Here is a 24,136-nt window from a genome sequence, read left to right as displayed (position 1 = left end):
GCCGATAAATGCACCTTCTCCCACGTGAGTGAGTGCGTGCGCCATCTACGATCATGAAGGAGGGCGAGCGAGGGTGGAGCCCAGTGTTATTAATTGTTCGGCACTCATCCGTCCGCGTCGCTCGTGCCAGTAAATAAGGCTTCAACTGGCCCCAAAGCCCGTAAAAAAAAAAAAAAAAAAAAAAAAAAAAAAAAAAAAAAAAAAAAAAAAAAATAAATAATAATAATAATAACCGAACCTATGCCCGCGTGTTATTGGGAAACCTCACTCGCGTGCCTCATGCAAAAGCCGCGTAGAAAGCGAATTCTAAATTTTGTGTATAGCGTTCCGAAGCGACGCATGAACTATGAGAGGCGCCGAAGTGGAAGGCTCCTGATTTTCTTGCAGTCCAAGCAAATCAGGAAGATTCAGGTTCTTCAACGTGCGCCGACATCGCGCATTTTGCGTTTCGCTTCCATCGATATGCAACCGCTGCAGCTGATATCGAACCCGTGTCTACCGGCTCAGCAGCAGAGCGCTCTGAAAGCGCCGGTTGCTCACTTCGTACGGGTCCCCCGGGGAAGCTTACCGCGTAGTGATGATACAAACATTATGGTGATTCGCACTCATAAGATGTTGTCCCCTTGACACCATGGAGAGGCTGAGGCTGATAAAACTTCATTCACAATAAGTGGGAGGAACAGGGGAAGTCAGCTAGCACCACAGAGAGAAATCATTCTTCCCAAGCGTCTCTCGAAGAAGTAGCGGGTGGATATGCAGCTGAATCGCTGAGATGCATCGGTCATCGAGGTTAGCGTTGGCAACCGAGGTACCATATCTTTTTCTTACATTCTGAAGTGCAAATGGCCAAATTTACTACAGTACGCTGTGCAAAGCTAAGCGCACAGCCAAGGCCACGCGGTGTCTTCTGTCTGCAATAGCATGCGGACATTTTGCCCGCACTGATCTGAATTTGCAACCAAGCACGAAACTGCGACGACAGGCCCAGTCGGTGAGCGTGTGAAGGCGACCACGCGTTTTGAAAGCTGTTTCTCCGACCATTCCTCCCAATTAGACAGGTGCGATGTCACAGAGCGCTGTCGAGATAAGGGCGCCCTGTGACTTGAGTATCTTGCCCTGGACGCTATCAGCGCTGAGGTTTTAACTTGAGATTCATTCGGCGGGTAGCATCAGCGCTGTCATGTACTTTATCTCCAGCACCAGCATGCACATCGCAACATTTGTATGCGGTCTCATAGAGCTATTACAGTCCTCCTCACTGTTTCTAGGCTGCCTGCGCGAACTCGCCTCTTTTTAGCGTAGCAAAGCGAAACCTTCATCCTTGTCGCGGCCAGTACAGTACAATAGCTTAGCGGTCGCGCGGTTGTCAGGAGGCGGTCCGCAATGCGCGTATACCTTGGTTGTAGCAGACAACTGGAATGAAGGCGTGGACTACATGGCAATGCAACATCCTTAAAATAAGCGTGGCTATCGAAGCTTCACATTGCACGAAATCAAAGTGCACTGCACAAGGTCGACGGCCGACATCGCCGCCGATGTCGTGTAAAGCGACGAAAACTGCGGTACGAAGCGTGAGAAAAGCATTTACAGCCGAGGACTTTAGTTTTACTTGATAGCAGTGTAATTGCTGGTGTGGTACGTGAAACGAATGCTTTTGCCAGTCTTCTCGACTACCACCGCTCCTCACAGTAGCCTTGTACCTCCGTTCACTAACCCCGGCTGGTCCTCAACAGGTGACTAGAGCATCTTCTTTTCCTTTTCCACCGCTTACACTGCTGAACGATGCAGTCTAGCACATTTTCTCATTTACTTGCGACGCGGCAGCATGCCGAGAAAAATGACGGCATAAAGAAAAAGAGAAGGTATCGAGGGACGTCCCTTGTCCCCTTTTGCTCTTGTTCCCAGAGCTCCCGCACGGTTCACACGGTAGCGGTGGCGGTCAGCGTGCGCGACGATTTGTTCTCGGCTTCGGTGGAATTAGAAGCTTTGCCATGAAGGCGACGTCGGTTAGACGTGGAGACCATACAAAGGCACAGGCAGTGGAAAAAGAATCATGTGCCAAACCGCCGCCGCCGCTGTGTAGATAGCGTATTGAGCGTACACTCTGACGCAATTCAAGAAGTTGCTCCGGCAGCCGTCGTGTGACGCTCGAGTAGGCGTCGTTGCGTGGAGGGATTGCCCACAGTGTCGGTCGCCGTTGGGGCGGCTTGAATGGCTAGGTGTCTATCCGTTGCCAATTGCCCTCTAGGCGCGAGCCACGTGACGCCTTGAGGACGGCTCTTTGCTAATATTTATAGGCTCCATCGGATAATGAAAAAAAAAAAAAATCACGGAGCTGACGAAACGAAGCATGACACCCCGTTAAGGGGCAAGTTGTAGCCAGAAAATCGCAACTTTTCGCTCTACATGAAGCAACGCGTATTCGCTGCATGGTACTACGCCACGAATGACACGTAGCGCTTAGTGCAGCATATTGCAAAGCTATCGGAGGGAACGGGAGACGAGCATAGGTATTTGAACTCGACGAAATGACACTGGTCTGTTATGTTCTATAATGCACCCAATGACATATTTGTGTTTGAAAACTAAGTGTTTAAAACAGACTTGAAATCGAATTTGATGCTGACGTCACTTGTGTTCACCGTGAGTCTTGTAATAAGCGGAATTATCGGTCAGTTAAGTAAAAACTCCAACACGTAAGCGTGTCCATGCCCGGGCTGCTGGTTGGGAACTTATGAGACACTTTTTTCACTATTTCGAGTCCATGGCTTGCTGGACTAAAGAGGCAGTACATCTACGGCAACAGCTTCTCTCTCTCTCCCTCTTTCTCATGTATGTATGTATGTATGTATGTATGTATGTATGTATGTATGTATGTATGTATGTATGTATGTATGTATGTATGTATGTATGTATGTATGTATGTATGTATGTACGTACGTACGTACGTACGTACGTACGTACGTACGCATGCATGCATGCATGCATGTATGTATGTATGTATGTATGTATGTATGTATGTATGTATGTATGTATGTATGTATGTACGTACGTACGTACGTACGTATGTATGTATGTATGTATGTATGTATGTATGTACGTACGTACGTACGTACGTATGTATGTATGTATGTATGTATGTATGTACGTACGTATGTACGCACGTACGTACGTACGTATGTATGTATGTATGTATGTATGTATGTATGTATGTATGTATGTATGTATGTATGTATGTATGTATGTATGTATGTATGTATGTATGTATGTATGTATGTATAACCATCAGCAATTTATTTTCTTTCTGACTTGGACACGAAGTAACAAGGTCGTGGCCCAGCGGTTATGGCTAATCTGGGGGTTGCTTTGCGGGGCTCTCTGTTCGATCCGTCGTTAGTTTCCTGGGGACACTGCGTTGTGTGGTACCCAAATGCTACAGTCGTTTGATGAACCGTCGAGCGCACACAGTAATGCCACACTTAAAGACGTGATCAAGAATGTTTTACACAATCGTGTAAATTTAATTAGTGGTCATGGACGCTACGAGGTTACACCGTACATAGCTTAAGCGGAGCATTTCGCAGCAGGTGCCGGTAAAATGCCCTGAAAAACACGCAGCTTTTCAAACTCTTCAATCCCCTTATTTAGTGGAATACAAAGTGCCAGGGATAGGGAGTGATCTGCCTTTCGCCCACTGTACGGCAAGTGCGGCACGCTTGGACGCGTAGGCAACAATTGATCACCTAGCCCGAACCTCGCGCTCTTTCATATTCCGTAAGACCAAGGACACGTGACACGTTACCTGTGTCCATTTCATCGCCATCGCCATCAGCCAGTCTCAAGTAGACGTCAGTTTATGTCATTTGTATGCCGTGTTCTAGTTTGTATTGTGCTATTGCGCCATTGTGCAGTCACAAACCCCGATAAATTTTCTAGGTCCCGTAAATATTATTTTAACAATTCATTTTCATGAAAACCGCTCAATCACCTGCTTTGCGGAGGATATTCGGTGACGGTGGCAGTGCGTGTAGGGCCACCCGCCCAAATCGCGTTTTGTTTGAGAGGCGCCAGATACTCGCATTGTTCGTAGGTAGAAGTGCTTGTATTGACCAAAGCTCTGGCTGTTACCGCCATTTTCACGCCGCAGATCAACTATACACGAACATGCTACCCAGCTGCGAACCGCACATTCCGGCCGTTGCTACTAATGAAAGGCTTCGCGGATACAGGCACCGGCTGCACCAAACTTTTCGTATACGTCTCCGCAAGTAACATTCGCTTGTGACTGGCATTGGCATCCGCCCATTGGCCAACAACGACAGCCAACGAGACAGCTTACGGCGCTGGATAGATCATATGTTGGCGTCAATCTGGCTCAAAGTCCGAAATCGCCGTCGGCGCAGTCAATAAAGCGGTGTCTTCAATAACAGCGCAGGTAGAAAGAAGGGACGAGAAGGCACAAGAGAATAGAGCGCTGACTTCCAACTGTTTATTTCACAAAGCGTGCATTGTATATATACACCAGCAAGTGTGAAATCATAGAAAGGGAAAGGGAAACGATATTCGTCACGATGCCACAGCATAGCATCAGGAGCCTAATCCGTCCCTTCTTTCTACCTGCACTGTTATTGAAGTCATGATTAACCAACTAGCCCAATGAGCATCAATATTAAATAAAGCGGTAGTCTGATGGTTATACACCGACAGCACACCCAGCGTGCCGTCATCTTTCCTGGCGCAGATGCCAGAGGAAAGGGTAGGTGGGGAGAAAAAGGGACCTTTGCGAGAGATACCGGCGCACATGCCAATGAGAGGATGAGTGCGCTCCCTGCTATTCGCCAGGACAGTCCAGCAGGCTATCTTGCCGATCCCTCCTCGACGAGCTCCACAGTCCTCCAAGTAATTCAGATCGTGGTGAACCTGTGCGCTCGCGAACTTTGTAGTTTGGAAATGCTTCTCCTGTATTTTCCTTCCTTCATGGGTGCGTTTTTACCGTAAATTAACACGTGTGAGGAAAGTTTGAAATTGACTAGCATCATTCAGGAGATCGACTTCGCGAAGGCAATCGTTCTTTGTCAGCAAGGTGCTCGGAAAATAGGCCCTTTCGGTTAGTGGAATGCAATAAACGACAACACAAACCAATTATTTTCTTCTCGGCAAGAGCGGCGAAAGCGTTAGAATCTAAACTGTTCAGTACCAAGAGAGGAATTACTAGCAGACAGCAAGACCCATGAGATCATCACGGAATGTGGTACTGGTTCTCCTCACTCTTTTGTAACCCCCTTCAAGAGCTGCTCACAAATCTGCCCTTCACACTGCGGAAAGCGGTGCCCTGTGGTGAGGGGTGCTGCTGATGTTGCTTGGAAGGACTGAGAGATTGGAAGGACTGAGAGAGAGGGGAGAGAGAGCAACATAAGAACGGAAAGGCAGACTGGTCAACTAGGCGATGCCCAGCAGGATACTATACACGTGGAGAGGAGAACAGAGGGAGAAAAATTTATAGAAAGAGCAGCAATGAAATGAGTTTTTCACGCGTCCATGGACTAATATATGATAAAGGGACAAATGACTTACTCGCTTGAGAAGCGGAGGCACTCTTTCGCTCCAGTGGGCTCACTAATCCGCGCAGTATTCGCCGCTGAAAATGTTGTCCCTGCAATTTACTTGAATGCACTAAAGATATATACCAACATGAAGCAGGAGCTTAACATTTACAGTGATTTTTATCACTGAGGCACTCTCCCAGATGAATGCAAGTTCACTTGTCGAAACGTTGGCGCGGCAAGCGAACCTTTGTTCAGAGCCATTTCATACTGGTGTAGCCATCTTATTTCTCTTGTTCTACCCTGGGTCCTACACTTGCACGCAACGAGGTTTTATTTTCAACAGAGAGGCAAACAGTAAGTGTTCCTAGTCCACCAAAGGCAGCATTTGTCATCGCCTTTCTCAAAGCAAAGCACCAGAGGAAACATGGCACGCAAGAGCCGTCTACATTTCATACAGAAAGCATCTTACTTGGAGGATGCCTCTAGGCTGACTTTTCACGCTCTAATTCAAAGCGGAAATGATGCTGGGCACAACTTCACTGTCGCCAGATAGCAAAACCTTCGCCAAAAAGCATCTGTAGCCGATGCTTTTACACGCAAGTTAATGTTACCTTCTGCGGCTTTTATCAGAGTGAAGACGTACTATTGTTGACTTATTACGGTTTACCGGACCCCTCCTATGCAGGCGCAATGGGCGCGATAGCCCCCAACCCTGTCAATTGTGCGCAGGAGGCGCCAGGTCCACGTTAGTACGTCTCCGCTCTGCTAAATCGCTCGGGCGGACGTGGCTGCTGCGATGTCTGTTCTCTGTACTTTCTACATTAATTCTGACCCCGGGGGGAGTGGGGGGTCAAGGGGGGTGTTAGTGTATCTGTTGTATAGCCATCGCTTTAGCTAATGGTGTCAGAAGAAAGTTTTACGCCCCGCCGCGGTGGCGCAGTGGTTACGACGCCTGACTACTGTATCGGAATGCCCGGGTTCGATCACGACCGTCGGCGGCTGCGTTTCGATGGAGGCGAAGCGGAGCGGCGTCCGTGTGCTGTGCGATGTCAGTGCACGTTAAGAACCCCAGGTGGTCGAAATTTCCAGTCCTCCACTGCAGCGTCTCTCCCTACAAACCAAACCAGAAAGTTTGGCCAACTTCGTTTAGGTCCACCCTCGTGTGTTCTCCCTCAATTGTAGACGCGGTGCGCTGGCAGCAGCGACTAAAAGCATTTCATGCTAATAATTATTGCGCTCTGTGTCTCCGTAGGACTCAGCTGCTGAATTTCACCACCTGGTTTTGAGAGCTCGTAAATGCGAGCGCGAGTCCGAAACAGGCGCGAATTTGTCGAGTTGCCGATGACCGTTCTGGACGGCTGCTGAGGTCTTTTTCTAAACACGCCTGTGGAATTCATTTCCTAACTGCGACCTTTGAACGAAGTGAAGCGGATAAGTTTCTATTTATTTATTTATATGTACGGACCAATGAAAATATAGTGTAACTAATGTATCCTTGAATTATAACTGAGTAGAGAGTACAAGAAAAAACAAAACACAAAACGTTTCCTTGTCCCTGCCCGCCTACATACTATATATATATGCGTGTGTATTCACAAACGTTCTCAAGGACAACTGGGAGAGCCTAATAGACGCCTCTCCGTTACTCTTAGTACCGGAAACGACAAACAAAGATAAGCGGCTGAATCTGTTCCCGATTCAACGTCTTCTGACACGCTCCAGCGGAGCTGTAACGCCGAAGCAACGCAATATTCCGTTCAGTGCCTCGCCAAGCGCAGCCAGTGGTGCCCGTCCAGGAAACGTCATGACAAAACACACAGCAAAGCAAACAGCTGTTTCGCCTGATATTGCAAAGGGCGATCGCAATTCAGCGCCTCCGTCACAGTGGCCGCCATGTTGAAGACCAACCGCAGGCGTAGAAAACCTGCACGCTTCACTAATCCCTTTATCTCTACCTGCCTGCCCTGCGGAAGCTATACTGGGTGCGCTACCATGTCGCCCGTAACGTCGCGTGCGCGGCCATATTGCTTACAGAATTACCGTGTGCACTTCGCGCTACCAAAGAGCTTCATAGGCGCCGCCTTATTGCTCGTTAAGGTGTTTTGTGCAACCGGGGCAGGCCGTCACCACTGAAAACTTAAGTTCTTGGTGCGCAGGCATGGTGGAAGTGGTCCATACAAAAGTCTGGTGAGCAATATGGCGAATCTCAGGTTGGAAAGCTCCATGTGTGCAATCAAAATCACAGAGCACGCGGAACACACAATGGCAGGTTACCATTTAAAACGACAGCAGTGCAGTTACGAGGACTGTAGTTTCAGAAAGTTTTGGGAAGAAGAGCTACGCTACTTTTTGGCGGTCGGAAAGCGAGTATGCAAAATCTCAGACCACTGTAAATCGCCGTTAATTTTTGCCTAGGGGCAGCTCCACGAGAACAGTGCCCATGACAGACTCGCGGCACCTGACGGTCGCTGCCGCATTCCTTATAAAGGTGCCTTGATTACACGCGCCACTGACTCGTGCCCAACACATACCAGCTGCAGTCGAATAGAACTTTAAAAAATAGAAAAAAAAAAAAAAAAAAACTTATCAAAGTACACCGGGGGTGCCTGTAGACCTCAAAACAGGGTGTGACAGATGAAAGGGAGTTCACGGCGGCTTAATCGGATTAACCGTCGCATCATCAAAATCGGCCGATGGCATTGGCTGAAAGACTTCCTTTGAGGGGCATCTGCCACTTTTTTCTCGAGTCCGTCAGACTATAGAGAAGTATTTGTGCGCATGTTCGATCTCTGGTGCGCTTTGGGGCTGTAATTAAATTGGCTCAAACACTCTGACAAACCGACCTGCACGTGCCCACCAGAATTGACCTTCGGTTCAGCTATAGAGGCTGTTCAGCTGCACACGCGAAGCGAATGCACGCACCAGCGCCCTCAAGTGCTGTCTTGAGGGCCGCCTCAAACGTTCTTCAAAACCGCGGCGCCTCCGAGTGGCAGGGCGCCGGTCGCGTCCCGAACGCCGCGCGGGGGCCGGTTTTCCGGCTGCGTCGCGCGCGGGCTGGAATGCCTGCAAAAGGGTTTCATTTCTCGTCAGGGTGCAACAGGGGCGTCGTCCTTGGGCAACCGACATGTGCGCCTTCTCCGGAGGGCCGTTTCGCATCGATCCGGAGGCCACGCACACAGCTCGGGCGGCCTCTCTGTGGCTATGCAGGCCCTGTAGTAGGTCTGCGATAAAGGTTCCCACGGCGGACCTCGCGCGTCGTGCGAATCACCGCAGCTGCGAACCACACACAGGGGCCGTAGTGGACATGCAACGTCAGTTGGCCGCCGAGATGTTTTGCTACGCTCTCCTGCCTGCGGCAATAAAGATATTGTCCGAGTCGCAAAGGTCATCGACGATGGCGTCGTTTAGAAATAGCACGCTCCTGCATTCCCTGTCCGCCGCCATTGGTGTGTGCGTGCGTGCGTGTGCGTGTGTGTGTGCGTGCGTGCGCGCCTCAGGGAAATTGAGCGCAAGTGTGCGGGTACTGGTCGAAGGATCGACAGACGGCACGTACGCTTCAGCAAGACTGTCCAATTTCGTGCCAGCATATTTTGAAATCCCTTCGTTCATACAGTACACCGCCTAGGCTGCATTTATCATCTTTCAACGTTTAGCTGTATCCTTTGCACAAGTGCTTTGTCTCACACTTCACCTTGCCGCGTACTACGTGTATGTATTCCTCAAGGCAGTGTCAAGACGTGTTATGCTAAACATCGTTCAAGGCACGCCAGGACTAGGTGGGTAAATAAATAGTATGTAGACCCCACATCCACTGGCAAAAGTGGAGAGAGACCATTCTTCTTCTCGCAGGAGACAAAAAGGGGAGCAGATCTGATTAAGAGCCTCGCAGAAGCGAGGAGAACGCATTTAGAAGTATAGACGAAATATTTGACTGCCTGCCTCACACCCTTTTCTAATGATGTACCTAGCGTACTTTTAGAGTTTTGGAAAGAATGCGACAGAACGCAGAGTCAGCTTTGCAAGGACGACCAGCGGCTTCACGAAAACACGATTGGACGCAACCAGGGGCAAAAGAAAGCTATTCTTTCTCGATTTGTGAATGGCGGTGTGAGCGCATAGAGCGAGCTGACAACATCGAGCAAAACTCCAGCGCTGAGACAAACCAGTCTGGTTCACAGAGTAGAACGATTAACACATTCACAGCTGATCGCTTCACGGCCTGATCACGCTGTAGCTAATTAAGATGCGTTACCTCGAACCAAGCCTGCCTCCCTTCCCGCAACGCAAGCGTACCTCGGCATGCTCGGCCGCGGCAACGTAAGCTTTGACGTCGTCGGCGATGAGCGCGCAACAAAGCGAGAGCTGAGCCAGCGCTGTCCAAGTTGCAGCTAATTGCCTGCGCTGCTGACGCGCGCCCTTGTTTACAACCGCCCGGCCCGTGCTCGACGAGCGGTGGCGGCGTCCGATTGCCGAATGCGCGCGCATTTATCGCTCCGGTGGTGCGTGCCCAGCCGCACGCTCCTCGCGCGATTGTAACGCAAGGCTTGGCTAGCGGTGCGTGGCCGACGGGGCGTCCCTGGCATTGTACGACGCGGGGCCCGGTGAGCAAGGCGCCCCCAGCTGTGCAGCTAAAGACGACCGCCCGTCGACAGAGAGCGGCTGCAGGAGGTCGCACCCGTCGCAGGCGCCGATGCGCTACCGAAGATGCTGCCCTCGGAGAAGACGCGCCAAGTTCTAATCCATTTTTTTTTCTTCTCCGACTTTATTTCTGCAAATTTCCGGACGCTGCTATTTAACGACCTCGACAGGTACTCTTGCCGCAGTGCAGACCCCCTCCTCAATGCATCTAAATGGTGGTTGCAGGGTTTCTTTTAAAATCTACCGAGTCATCTCCCGTATAAGATACGATTCCGCGAAGTACAGATGAAAGGTCATAAAACGAAGTGAATGCACGTTATGCGAAATATCCGCTTGCCGAAGACCAGTCTCCTTCCCCCTAGGAAGGAACAGAAAAAAAATACTATTTTATTCGAATTGACGCTTTAATCATGCAACATTAGACGCATAAAAAGGCTTAATTTTAACTCCGCGTAATTACAAAATACCGGACGTCGACTGTAAATGTTTTCAGGCGTCAAGCGACTCATGAACCGGACAACGCGCGATTGAGGGCCAGCAGACCCACCCAGAGCGCATCATGACCACGCTCATGGCCACGTTCCACAAGGGTCGCGGGTCAGTGCACCGAACTAGCGGCTGTCGATCCCCATGCATACCTGAGGATCATGGCCGCCCCGTAACCTGCGCGCGTAGATGCGGCGACGATCGGTCTTTCCGCGTCCACTGCGCTGCCGCCGCTGGCGCGAACCATTCCGTACAGTAGCGGCGTGGCTTCGCATCTTCGACGGCGGACGCCCTCTGACGCCTCGGAGCCCGTCGTTGTCCAGCGCCCGCGCACACACAGGCGTGGGCTTGTCGAGACGCCTTCGCGACCGGCTACGGGGACGCCTTTTCCGGCCCGGCGCTCGGCTGCCAGGAAACGCATCAGGGCCACTTCCAATGGCAACCAGCTTCCGCCTGACAAAGATGTGGCCTTGCTCGAACACAGCGCAGCGGTCGTAGCAGGCGCGCGCTTAGCGTTTCTAATCTAGCGCCGTCAGACAGAGTCCGTTATCGGGGAAGCCGTGCTGTCGCTGGTTAGTGGAGGCGAAATGGAGAGGTCGCAAGGCCTGCCTGCCTCAAGCTGATTCCCTACCCCGAGAGGGCATCAGCATCTGTCAGCCGACCGAGTCCGCACTTGCCTAGTCTCGCGCTGACCGCAAGAAAAATAAAGCCACGTGACTGACGCAAGAGCCCGTCCTCTTCAGTTTGAACGCACTTCCGCAGTTGTGATTCTACAGCGTTTCCCATTCGTGTGCCAGGGCTTGGCCCGAATTCTCCCCAGCATGTGAACGAAACATCAGCTTTATAACGACACGCAAATATCCGAGTGGAAAGATCGCAAACTCCAGATGAAGGCTGCGTTTTTTTTTTTTTTTAAGTCCGTAACAAAAGACTGAAGACCGATGGTCATGTGCGAGATGGAGAACAGTTGCGGTGGCGCGCATGGTACGCAGGTGGAAGGTCGGTTAGCAGCTCTTGATTATGATCGTGCAGTCAAAATGGCTTTCGCATCGCAGATACATGTATTGCGCGGAGGCAGGACGACTACTGCGCTATCTATCCGTTCCGTACTACCATCGCTCCACATGAGCGAACGCCGACGCCTTCTGCCGAGCACACCTGGTTAAGCATATGCGCCTCAAACAGATGGCGCGCGGGAAAAAAAATTATGGCGTGCGCTGGCTGAGCGGAGCTAGCTCGTTGCCCAACGCCAGAAAACGTTGATCAAAAATGTCGTCACAGATGCGCCTTATGTGAAACGCCTCCAGAGATAAAGTGGAATTTGTTTCCGGAGATGTGATAAAAAAGTGTGAGTGGGGGGTGGGGAGGAGTGAGGCGAACGCTGCGGAGGGCTGTCGACGGCACGCCGCTGTGTGTCGCGCCCATTGAACCTCGCGGTAGCAGCGACGGCCTGCTTCCGCCCGCAGGCCAGCACGCAGGATATCCGCGAACAGAGCTGCGGTCGCTCAGACCGCCTGACGCCGACTGTCGGCACCGAGCGTCGGTCGGCGAACCAGTCTGGCGGCTCGCGCGCGCCTTTCAAACAATTGCTTCAACGCGCCGTTAAAACACGCCGGAATGGGGACGCGTAGGCGGACAGGCGCGCGCCGTCGAACGCTTCTCCTCGCGGTGACGGAAATGCGGCTCGACACTGGGCGGTGTTATAAGTGACGGCGCGTCGGAAGGACCTCGGCGCACCGCGCTTGTTGCGGCGGCCGCAGAAGCCGCTTCCGTGCGCCGTCACAATCTTGTCCGATTTGTGCACTAAGCAGAAGAGGGGGACGAGTAGAACGTTGGAGCTTCAACCTTCGGTCGAACTCGGCGCACACACTGGCGCATCGTGGGCCATGCGCTGTCGTCACAGGACCCACTAAGCGCGTCGGCCTGATGGACAGCCAGCCACTCACCGATTCCCCGTGAAGAGCGCATGTTGTCGGACGGTTGCGGCGCCACAGAATTATCGTGTGTGGCGGCGACTACGCCGTATCCAAGAGGGTGCGTAGGCTCGGGGCGACCGACGGAGGGGAAAGCTGAGGAGGGGCCGCGCGTATCTCTCGGTGCGCACCACTCGCTCGACTGCGGCCTGCGCGCCCGATGCGCGGCCCTTTTGGCCGCCGCTGCGCCGCCGGCCGACTCGTCGGGGCGGTCGGACCGCTTCCTGCGCGCAGACGGCGCTGCCGCCGCAGCCAACGATGACCGATGTCGGCTCGGGCGGCGCGGTCTGGAGCGCGGCTGCGAACCGCGGGCCATCATTGGACAGTCCTGTGTACTGGTAGTATTTCCTTTAGAGGTGGTGCTTTTCAGTGGGATGAACTTTGGACTCGACGTTCGAGCGCGCCTAACGAGAACACCGTTGCTCGCAACGACAACACAATAGCCAGGAAATTTTAGGACCTCGGAAACCGAACCGTACGCATATATTTTAAAGAGTGTTTACATCTTCGGGCTAGATGACCAGGGTGGCGAGATCCATCACAACAACAACAACAACTACAACAACAACAATAATAATAATAATAATAATAATAATAATAATAATAATAATAATAATAATAATAATAATAATAATAATAATAATAATAATAATAATAATAATAATAATTTATGAACGCTTTGAGCAAGCAAAGTTTAGAACGCGCGTGTGTGTGAGGATTTGGTTCAATAAACTTCACTAAAGTCATTAAAAATGACTTGGGCGCAGCCGAATTGATGGCATATACGCATATTTTTGTCTGTACGCTGCCTTGAGAGTTTTGCTTATAATATACCTACACCGCACTATCGAAAAAGTACGAATTCCACACACACACACACACACAAGACGCGCCCATAAATGCTGCTCCGACTGACGATGGTTATAGTTTCCGCAGGCGACCTGGATCTGACTGCCCCTGCCGAGTGAAGTCAAGTATAGTGCGCAGCACGCAAATCTAGGCTAACGGTGCTGATGTCGCCTATCAAAACACGCTACAAAGCTTTAGGCGTTGTTGCGGACGTTGTTTTACCATGCAGGCAGACCGGAAGTGCTAATACACAGACCAGATTAATAGTCGGACGGTGACGGATATATCACTCTATAATTGCACGCCCATAACTCATGGCTTGCGTTTCGTGTCCTGAACATACAACATAGAACTGCACCGATTGAAGCTTTTTAAGTTGAAGTTTGAAGTGGATTTCATAAACCAACTCAACTATATATATCATGAGAACAGTACCAGCCCAAGCTGCTTCTGATCTCCTCAGCACGGTAAAGGATATAGTACTGGCCCGAGATAAATACACCACACTATTTTGGGCAGCTATAACGCTGTGTAGCCGCTTGACTGCTGCATTTTAAGCAGCCGATTTCGGCTTGCTTAAACTTAAATTGGCAGTTCACCTGGTCGATGCCGCAAACAACGTGCATGCCGTGATGCTGCCACAGCAGCGACAGGGCACGCTGGCTAGCCGAGACAGAGACCAATGCCGAGTTCAGCGATCGAGCGAGCAATGAGTGATCCTCTTGAGCGATGTGATCGTGCTCTGTTTTCACCTTGGTGTTTTATAATTCCAAATGATTTCGATAATGGCTGATCCCTCGTCTAACGCTTGGGTGTGTGCGATTGCGCCCAGTGTCGCTTGTAATTTATTCTCGCGTTTCTACGCGGCAGAATAATTATGCTGACTACGAAGTTGAGCGCATCTCTTTATACGTTGCAGAGAACCTCGGGCCTTCGATGTCGATAGCGGCGCGAGCAAGAAGCACGCATACGTTTCGTAGACGGTATACAGTCCCCCGCTGCTTCCGGTTGAGCCGGCGTCAAGTGCAGGTCAATGGGAGAAAATTTATCAAGGCGAATTATTGCTAGATTCTGACAGCTTCCGACTGAGCACCGGCAGCTATCGGCAAATTGTAGAAAGTTAATAAAAGCGAGAGAGGGCGCAATCAAACATTTCTTAATGGTTCTAGGAGGCGATGTATACTATAGCGCTGTGTTTTTTTAAACGCGGAAAGGGGTAGTTTGAATCCACATGCTTTTTTTTCTTCCTGTCTTTTTTTTTTTTTCTTGCTAATCTACCGGATAATTCTTTCTTAACGTTAGGGGGGGGGGGGGGGGGTACCAATGCTTAGCTTTTAAGGCCAGGATGCGATAACGTTAAGGGGCCCCTCAGGATCCCTACGCTGTCGTTCCCCAAACTGTCCTAGACGTCAGTGTTCCGCATGACCGTGGAAGGTTGCCCGAGGCCGAGCAGAATCGCCTGCTCCAGCTATATGTTGGCCTTTGCCACATGCAACTGGGCTATATGTTGCAACTTTGCCACATGCAACAAGACACACAAAGTGTCCCTTTGCCCAGAAAGTTTATATGCGCATCGATTGGCTATGGGAGTAACGTGTCTGACTATAATGACCAAAGGGTTATACAGCTTCAATTCCCTTCTAATCACTCATTTTTCTTTTCAGCTCAGTAAATTACTTTACATTATTACAAGACATAATAGTGCTTGACTCAAGTTGCTACTTTATAATCACAACGCATCGCATCTTTTAACCGCTTCGAATTCAGTGCGATGCCGCGACACTCTCGAGTCTCGACACCAATCTGGATTTTCTCGACACGCCGACGGCCACTACGAGCGGAACCCTTACCACTGCAGCGTTAAAAAAAAAAAAAAAAAAAGAACAGCGAATTTATAGGCTTGTTTGCAACAATACTGTCTGCGCGGCCCTTCAATGCTATACGGCGCAGCTTCGCACAAATTCCGGCAACAGCTGCGTTCGTTTCTTCCGCTTATCTAATTGAAGACGGAGTTGACAGTACTTTTCCAGCGGCGGTGCCTGTCCTCTGCCTCGTGCTGCTTCCATACAGGTCGCCCTTTTTCCACGCGCGGTTGCCGTGATTAGCTGGTTCGGGCGATATCGTGGCGACAGTTGTCGGCGTAAGATAGCTGTCAAAGGCAATTCTGTACGGCCAGACTGCATGATATGCGAAATATCCGAGATACAGGCGCTAGAATAGTATTACAGCGGCGGGTGCCAACGCCTGCCACTTGTGCTTTTTACACATTGAAGCTGGACGGTGGCCAAAGGTGTTTTCGTGGTAAAAAAAGAAAAAGTAATGTTATCACGCTCGGAGTATGCAGCAGAAGACCTGCCATCGATAACCCTCGCAAAGTTCTGCCGTTAAGCTACAACACTCAGGTGTGCATCCCTTCCATGGTGGCATATACATGATGTACCTGCAAAAAGCTCCCGTATGATGTAGACCTTGGCGCGAATCGAGGTACACCACAGATGACATCGCTTGTCGGTTGGGGCGCCTCGATGCCTTCGCTTCCTATAGTTGGTATATGGGTGCATGAAAAATCGCTTATCATGTCCGCAGCGCTGTGCAAGGTCCGAGCCCAAAGAAGGGCGACAGCTCACATCGACGTTCGTTTTACCCCCGTAAACAGCTTCATTCAACGGACAGAAGAAAGCTCAGCGATGGTCATAGCACCCGGCATGCTACGACGCGGATCGTAAGCGCAGTGTTTCTCTTCTGGACGGTGCGTGGGAAGATGTCCCTGTGCAACCCAAGGAGGATATAAAAAAACTGCTGGAGTGGAAGTCCCCTATACTGGCCAATGGGCTGGGGTGAAGCCTGCGGCGGCCATATTGTGGTGGGCAAGAATTGGCCTGCCAAGCGCTTGGAAGCGCTGTTCGCGGGCGTCGCCAGTGCGTTTCAAGTGCTTAAAGGATTTTTAAGTTCTAATACAATGTTGTGGGCTACCAGCTGAGCAAGTCTTAATTAAACATGGTGAATAATGAACTGCTAATGAACTTTAAATTTTGCACATCATCGAGTCATATGTCGTTAGATAGCATATGTCGAGTATAAGTGCACTGGCTTGACTTAATCCCTAATTAATTATGCTAATTAGAAAATTGTTCATAAATGTTAAAATACATGCATTGGCTAGAAGTCATATATCGTTGGATAGCTTATGCCGAGTACAAGTGCTCTACACTAACTGCACGTCTTAATTAATTACCGCCAATTAGTCAGTTGTGATTAAACTTGAATTGAATGCTATCCTTTCAAGTCATATATCGTGGTGTGGCTTATATTGAGTACAGTCGTACTAAACTAATATCATTGTAATTAGCAGTAATATTTAGCGCAATTAGCGGTAAATAATTAAAAGGTGCAGCTAGTCCAGTACTGTTGGACTTGGTATAAGCTATCCAACGATGTACGACTTGTAACTATAGCATGTTTTTTAATATGTATTCACAATTATGCAATTAGCAGTAATTAATTAGCGCAATTAGCGGCAAATAACTAAAACGTGCAGCTAGTCCAGTGCTGTTGGACTTGGCATAAGCTATCCAACGATATACGACTTGTAGCTATGACATGTATTTATATTTATTCACAATTATGCAATTAGCAGTATTTAATTAACGCAATAAGCGGTAAGTAATTAAAACGTGCAGCTAGTCTAGTGCTGTTGGATTTGGCATAAGCTATCCAACGATGTACGACTTGTAGCTATAGCATGTATTTTAATATTTATTCACAATTTTGCCATTAGCTGTAATTAATTAGCGCAGAACGCTACTAATATGCTCAGGAACCATTCAGGACGCCATACACCAACATTAATCCATGTGGCGTTGCCATGCAGTAAAGAAATATCCGTAAATGGGTCGCGCGCTTCACTGCGGCTGCTGCGTGAATGTGGCCGCCTGTATGTTTTGCCCACCCCAAGATGGCGCCACGTTGGCGTCACTTTTTGGACGTCGCCTCCAATCAGAAGTTTTTATATATCCTCCTTGGTGCAACCGAAATAATGCTCTCCAAGTGCGCTGAGAACATTACAGTTCCATACCCTATGGAATTTTAACCATCGCTTCCCCATTCTTCAGCCTCATCAGACGATCAGACTCATTCTGTCCTCGGTCTCAAGCTCCTGGATGGCTGCTCAATTCTCTCCCTGACTGCGACTGTAGCCGAACATAGCGTTTCCCTTTCATTGCGCGCCGCGTTGCCGCTTCCGGACTCATGTCACTTATTCAGGATCACGGTAAAGCTAAGAGGCAAGCGTACGACCTTCAGCTGGTCGCGACTGGCATGGAAGCACGAAAAGAACTCCCCTCCTGGGCATGCCCGTTAGCCACGCGGGCAGCACACAGCGCCTCCAAGTACCCGCGGTGTTTCGCTCTAATTTGCTTTCCTTCGTCGGCTTTAGTTCTCTTGCGTAATGAACCCCTAACTATAGCTCAGCAACAAATTCAGTGCCCTTTTCTTTGCTTCCCTCGGTCGTCGTCCAACTTGACACCGCATCGTGCAACACCCATCGCTTCTGAGCAACCCGCGTATATAGACGGCGCTCGTGCGTCTGTCTCCGTTTATGTCTCCGCGGACATTTTCTGCTGTCTCCTGCTTATGGTGCTAGCGCGTTCTGCATGCGTCAAACGATGCCTGCGTCCGTGCCTGCTCGTACGTAGCAGCCCACACTTCATACGCCATGCATGCAACCCCTAGTGTGCGCGTGGCGCGAGAGATGCGCAGCTCTCCGCGTGCACTGCTGCCTTTTACCATTCTCAAACACTGGCGCCAGGTTCGGTTTCGCGCTCGCGAGGTTATACATGTATACAAATGAAGTAAGCCAACAGTCTGCGAGGCCAAGGAAAGCATAGGGCATTATTCTTCTTTTTATTTCTGCTGCTAACACGAATTAGTTCTCTAATATTTTCTTGATAAAACTGTAAGAAAAACAAGACGCCGCTGGTGGGTGCTAAACCCCGACCTCCGAAATCCGCCTCCGTTGTTTTTACCAGCTAAGCTACAGCGACGGCTGTTCAGTCTACTCCCTTGAGTATTAATGTTGATTGTTATCAAACCATGAAAGTGTTAATCAGCTCCGCCCTCACTGTTAGCGGCCTATGTAGCACGTCCTGCATCACCGCCAGTGTTACTGGCGGCTGACTGGCTCATTCATATATATGAGAAGGCCTCGACGTCGAGCGTAGCAGCTTGCGAGAGCATGGAGCCTTGCAAGCTTCCCGCAACAGGCGATGCAAGACAAGCATATTTCACCGCGGATCATCGCGCACAGCGCGCGACTGGAGCGGCTACCGCGCAGCGGCAGCCCGCCCGCGACGGACGTGCGCGCGCGCGCTTTCGTCGTTGTCGGATGCCTTCCACGGTCATCCTGCACATCCGCGTGCCGACGCGCCGGCTGCGCGGGACGTCGTCGTCAGCGCGCTGGTTGGGCGTCGCCGCTCGAAGTGGTTCCGCCCGAGACGTTCGAATGTTTGAAATCTCTGTGTGTCAGAACTCGCGCCTCCGCAAACGAATTCGTACGCAGCGTTGTTTCACACGCAGAGGTCTGCTAAACAACGTGGTGCGTACAAATGGGTCTGATGAGGCATTTAGTGTGCAGCCGCGCTTAGTTACGGACATGCGCACAGCGGCTCTCTGATGAAATGAGACACGACTATTTGGTGGCGTCCGCGCGTACTCACACACTAAAATGCACGTAGAGGTGCAAACTTCAAAATAGGCTCGAGCTAAAGCTGCGGCCGAGGCTGCCTTCGGTGCGTTTCTTAGTTTTGTATCCTGTGCAGTGACACGGAGGGCGCCATCACTGAACTTTGTGTGAAGTTCCAAGAAACAAGACGTTCAATGAAGACAAAATGAATGTCTGGGCACTGTGGGGGTTTCTGGCACATAGCCGAGTGTTAAGTGATATGAATGGAGACTGGTATTGTAGTTTTCGCTCCTCGTGCGGCATCACGTACTCGACGCGAAACGCCCAAAAGAAGTCTTCATTGCATTGGTGCTCCGGCAGGTCCTAGCGGTTAGCAGAGCTACAGATTGGACAGGCAGAAGCAAAAAAAAAAAAAAAAGGAAAGAATAATGAGAAAAATTTTGCGAGAGCCTCAGAGTGTCTTCTAAAGCGTCCGCAGAGGTGAAAGGACAGTGGTAATCGTGAAGCAGGGGCATTATGATAGCCGAACATGCATGTCACCGGAAGCCAAATAATAATAATAATAATTTGTTCACAGGAAGGGAAAGGCTCAGTATTTGTCACACTTGCTCTGTGGACACCTGAACCGTGCCGTAAGAGAAGGGATGAAGGTGGGAATGAAAGTGGAAAGAGAGAAAGGGGAGCTGGTAGTGGAGGGCTACGGAGCAATTTCGACCACCTGGAGATCTCTAACGTGCGCTGACATCGCACAGCACACGGACTCCACTTCGTTTCGCCTCCATCGAAACGCAGCCGCCGTGGTCGGGTTCGAACCCGGGAACTCCGGCACAGTAGTCGGGCGTCTTACCACTGCACCACCCCGGCGGGGCGGAAGCCAAACCGTCAAAATTAAAAACGGGAGTCGGAGAATTATGCTCAGCAGTTAGTCTGGACAGTGGCGAAGCTGATGATACAAATTGGAGTGAAGGTGTAGAGCCTTCGAGCCAGAGCCGGCGCTCGGAAGTAGCGGCCCATCCCAAAGAGCTGGCGCATGAACATGATGGGGACGAGACAGCTGGTTAGTTGGAACTAGGTGCGTCAGCTGCTGTACAAATCGAGCAAGGCAACTGGGCAGGGCAAATCCATCGAGGCCACCATCAGCCTAGGGGGCAGAGCAGGTGGTAGAAAAGCATGAGAAAAAGAAGCGTTGCCACCGCAGGAAGCGACACAGTGAGGTGACAGTGAGCTTCCTCAATCTACAGGGCGCAAGGACGGAACAGAAGTGGGGCGAACTTGTGAATGCAGGATGGTTATTTCACCATGTTTTCAGTGGTGGAAATTCACCTCCGATATGTTCAAATCCCTCCGTGTTTACCAGGAGTGTTATAGGAGGAATGCAATATGAAGCGTCCCGTCTTATATTCCGTCCCGTCTTCTTCGCGCAAGTATACGTATAACCTTTCAAATATGAAGCAAGGTGAAAGGCAAGGAAGGGGCCTCGGATGATTATGGGCAGGGACTGAGCAGCGGTTTCCCAACTGCCACACTTGTGAGGAACATATGTGGCTAAGAGTTCAGGTGGGGGTCAAAAGTATCGCGCTAGCAGTGGTGTATTTGTGGACGAGTGCTCAGGCGGAACGGAATACGGCGACATGCAACTGTCTATGATATCACGGACCTCATGGGGAGACATGAGATCATGGTTGTAGGAGACTTCAATGCTTATGTTGAGTAGCTGTGAAGGAGCTATCACATGGTCTGTGCGAGATAGACAGTCCTGCATTGGTTATTGTCTCATGTCGGATGAACTCTATGACATGCTCACTGCCATAATCATACATGAAGATGGCAGTAGAAATTTGGGCAGTGACCATAACCGTTTCCGATGCATATTTGGCAGAAGCCCGCAGTGCACGAAGGAAGCAGGATCCTTCCATATGATTTCGGGGTGAAAAGAAGTTGAATATCCTGGCCTCCCAACTGGAGCTCCAAGCTGACTCTCTGGACACATATGATGCAATGACTGATGCGATGAATACAGTATTGAGAACGCACTCAGCAAGAGCACAGAGTCGACACCGTTTGAAGGCATAGGGGTGCCCGTAGGTTGCAACGGCAATTCATCGCAGTAAAGAGGCCAATCGTGAGCATCGTCATGTATGTCGCAGTGGAGACGCAGGTGCTATAGAACAGGCATGTAAACAACAGGTAGCCAACTTAGTGCAGTACCGGATTTGCACCCTCAAGGCACGCTTCACTGTAGAGCCAAAGGAAGGAGGTCAGCAAGTACCACTTAAGTTCTGGAAGCGGATTAAGGCACAGAACAGACAGCTACACCAGCAGGCGTTCAGAAGTGCACCGGATAGAGATGTAGTGATTCGACAAGACTGCGCACCCCTGTTTGAGCAGTGGTTGCGGGCGCTGCAAGTACCAACACAGTCCACTGAGCTCCGGGCAGACGACTGGCAGCACGCACCACAAGGGCTTGAGGTTGGCGGGCAGGTCTTGGATAATGCTCATCTCTGGATCATGGATGCTGGAGAGCCTGAAGTCGATGTAAACCTTCGGGGTGCATGAACAGCTATAAAGGAGCATGTATTATCCCGTGTGAACGCTACGACAGCTGCTCGATGCGATGGAGTCCCGATGACCCTGGTGAAAGTATTGCGCACTCAGATGCGTCAAATGCCTTTGGACATCCTGAAACATGTGATAGTGAATACCTGCCGACATCCCGGAGTAGTGGAAAGAAACCAGGATCGGTGAAAGGGAAGCATTGGTGAACTATAGACCGATAGCTGTCATCCAAGTGTTTTGTCGAATGTGTGTCCAGGTTCTGCGGGAAAGGTTACAGAGATAGGCCGAGCTAAAATGTGTTCTTATGGAGTTTCAGGCTGGTTTTCTGACTGGGCGGCGAATTGAAGATAACCTATATGTTTTGACTCAGTGCATTGCGATTGCCGAGCAGACCGACATCCCATTGTATGTGGCCTTTCTAGACATTAGCAAGGCATACGACAGCGTGCATATGTCCATCCTCTGGTGTATACTGAGGGAAATATGCCTCAGTGATGAATATATGCAGCTCCTTGAGGTCCTGTACACAGTTTTAACAGCAAAGGTGGAATGGGGTGGTGTCGCTAGAGGCAGAGTCAGCATCAAACGAGGTATTCGACAGAGATGTCCCTTATCACCATTCCTCTTTATGCTGTACGTGGTGGGGGTCACATAGAGGCTCAAGGCGTCACAGTGTGGTTTCACGCTACGGCACAGAGAGCGGGGGCAGCAGGTGGTGCGGCAAATCCCTGCGTTAATGTATACGGACGACATCACCCTCCTTGCAGACAGTGCAAACGATCTGCAGAGACTACTCGACGTCTGCGGCGGCGCGGTGCAGGACTTCGGCCTGTAGTTAAGTCAGTCTAAGTGTGATGTGTAGCAAAGTAGTAGTCAGGACCGTTTGAGACTGGCGGTAGGGAGAAACTGTCACATTTTCCACCAGTGACGAAGGACGAGGTCAAGAAAGCATTAGAAACTATGAAAAGGGGGAAATCAGTTGGAGACGATTAGACGACTACAGATTTGTTGAAGGACGGGGGGGGGGGGGGGGGGGGGGATATTGTGCTAGAAAAATTGGCCACCCTGTATACGCAGTGCCTGGTGTCATCGACGGTACCGGAACCATGGAAGATTGCAAACTTTATCCTCATTCATAAGAAAGGGAACGCTAAGGACCTTAAAAATGACAGACTAATCAGCTTATTGTCTCTTACGTATTAGGTATTTACTAAGGTAATCGCTAATAGAATCAGGACAACCTTAGACTGCAATCATGCAATGGATCAAGCAGGTTTTCGGAAACGGTACTCTACTATCGATCATATCCATACCATCAATCAGGTGATAAAGAAATGCTCGAAATATACAACCAGCCCTTATACATAGCATTCATTGATTACGAAAAAGCATTTGACGCAGTAGAAACCTCGGCGGTGATGCAGGCATTGCGAAATCAGGGGGTAGACGAGCCGTACGTGAAAGTGCTGGAAGATATATATACCGGGTGTCCCAGCTAACTTGAACCAAGGGTTACAAAATAATATATTTGAGGTAGGTCAGTGAAACTAATTGCATACAACTGCCAGACTGTTTGCGTACTACAGGCAATTTTTTGTTTTGCAATTACTTAATTAGCTAATTATGTTAATTTTTCTAATTTCTTAATTATCGACTTTAGACCAAAAATGTGAATTGGAAAGTTGTAGAGCACCTTCAGAAACCCCCATTCCATTAATTGCGATAAAGAAAGTCTCACGTGTATCTTTTTTTCCGGGCTCAGAAGAAAGCCCGCGAAATACAAATAATACCACGTGACTAGCGCATTTGTGCGCCGCGATTGTGGTGCTCTCAGTCGTGGTTTGAGCGAGCGAAATAAGCTGCGGCCGTAACCCGATGGTCCCGTGTCAGCGGCAGGCAGAAATGTTAGCGATGGTTCGAGCGAGCTCGAGCTCGCCCGTCGCCACCGCGATTTCGACCAGGCCTGCGCACCGCAGCAGCCTACATCACGACAGCCGGATGGCGATAAATAACCGGCAAATGAAGGTGCAGCGCTAATTTTAGTCGAGTCACATGATGTCATCTCGCCCCTTTACCCAAGCCCGTATGCGCAGATTCAGTGGCTGATACCTTATCGCTCATTCGTTTGTCGTGACGTTCGCTGATGGGAGAGAAGGAGGCCTTGTTAGAATGTCGGTGGTGTAGGCTCGCCGCTCTCACTGCTACTGCACCGTCACGTGGGCCGGCTGTCTGACGCGGGCGAAGAAGCCATCGCAGGCATATCGGCCTGCCGCTTTAACGGGGCAAAGGCGACACGGCCGCAGCTAATTTCGTTCGCTCAAACCACGACTGAGAGCACCACAATCGCGGCGCACAAATGCACTAGTCACGTGGTATTATTTGTATTTCGCGGGCTTTCTTTTGAGCCC

Source organism: Amblyomma maculatum, chromosome 1 (assembly GCF_055883805.1).
Source record: "Amblyomma maculatum isolate TAMU_Amacu chromosome 1, ASM5588380v1, whole genome shotgun sequence".
NCBI lineage: Eukaryota > Metazoa > Arthropoda > Arachnida > Ixodida > Ixodidae > Amblyomma > Amblyomma maculatum.
Note: the sequence above shows the minus strand (reverse complement) of the source record.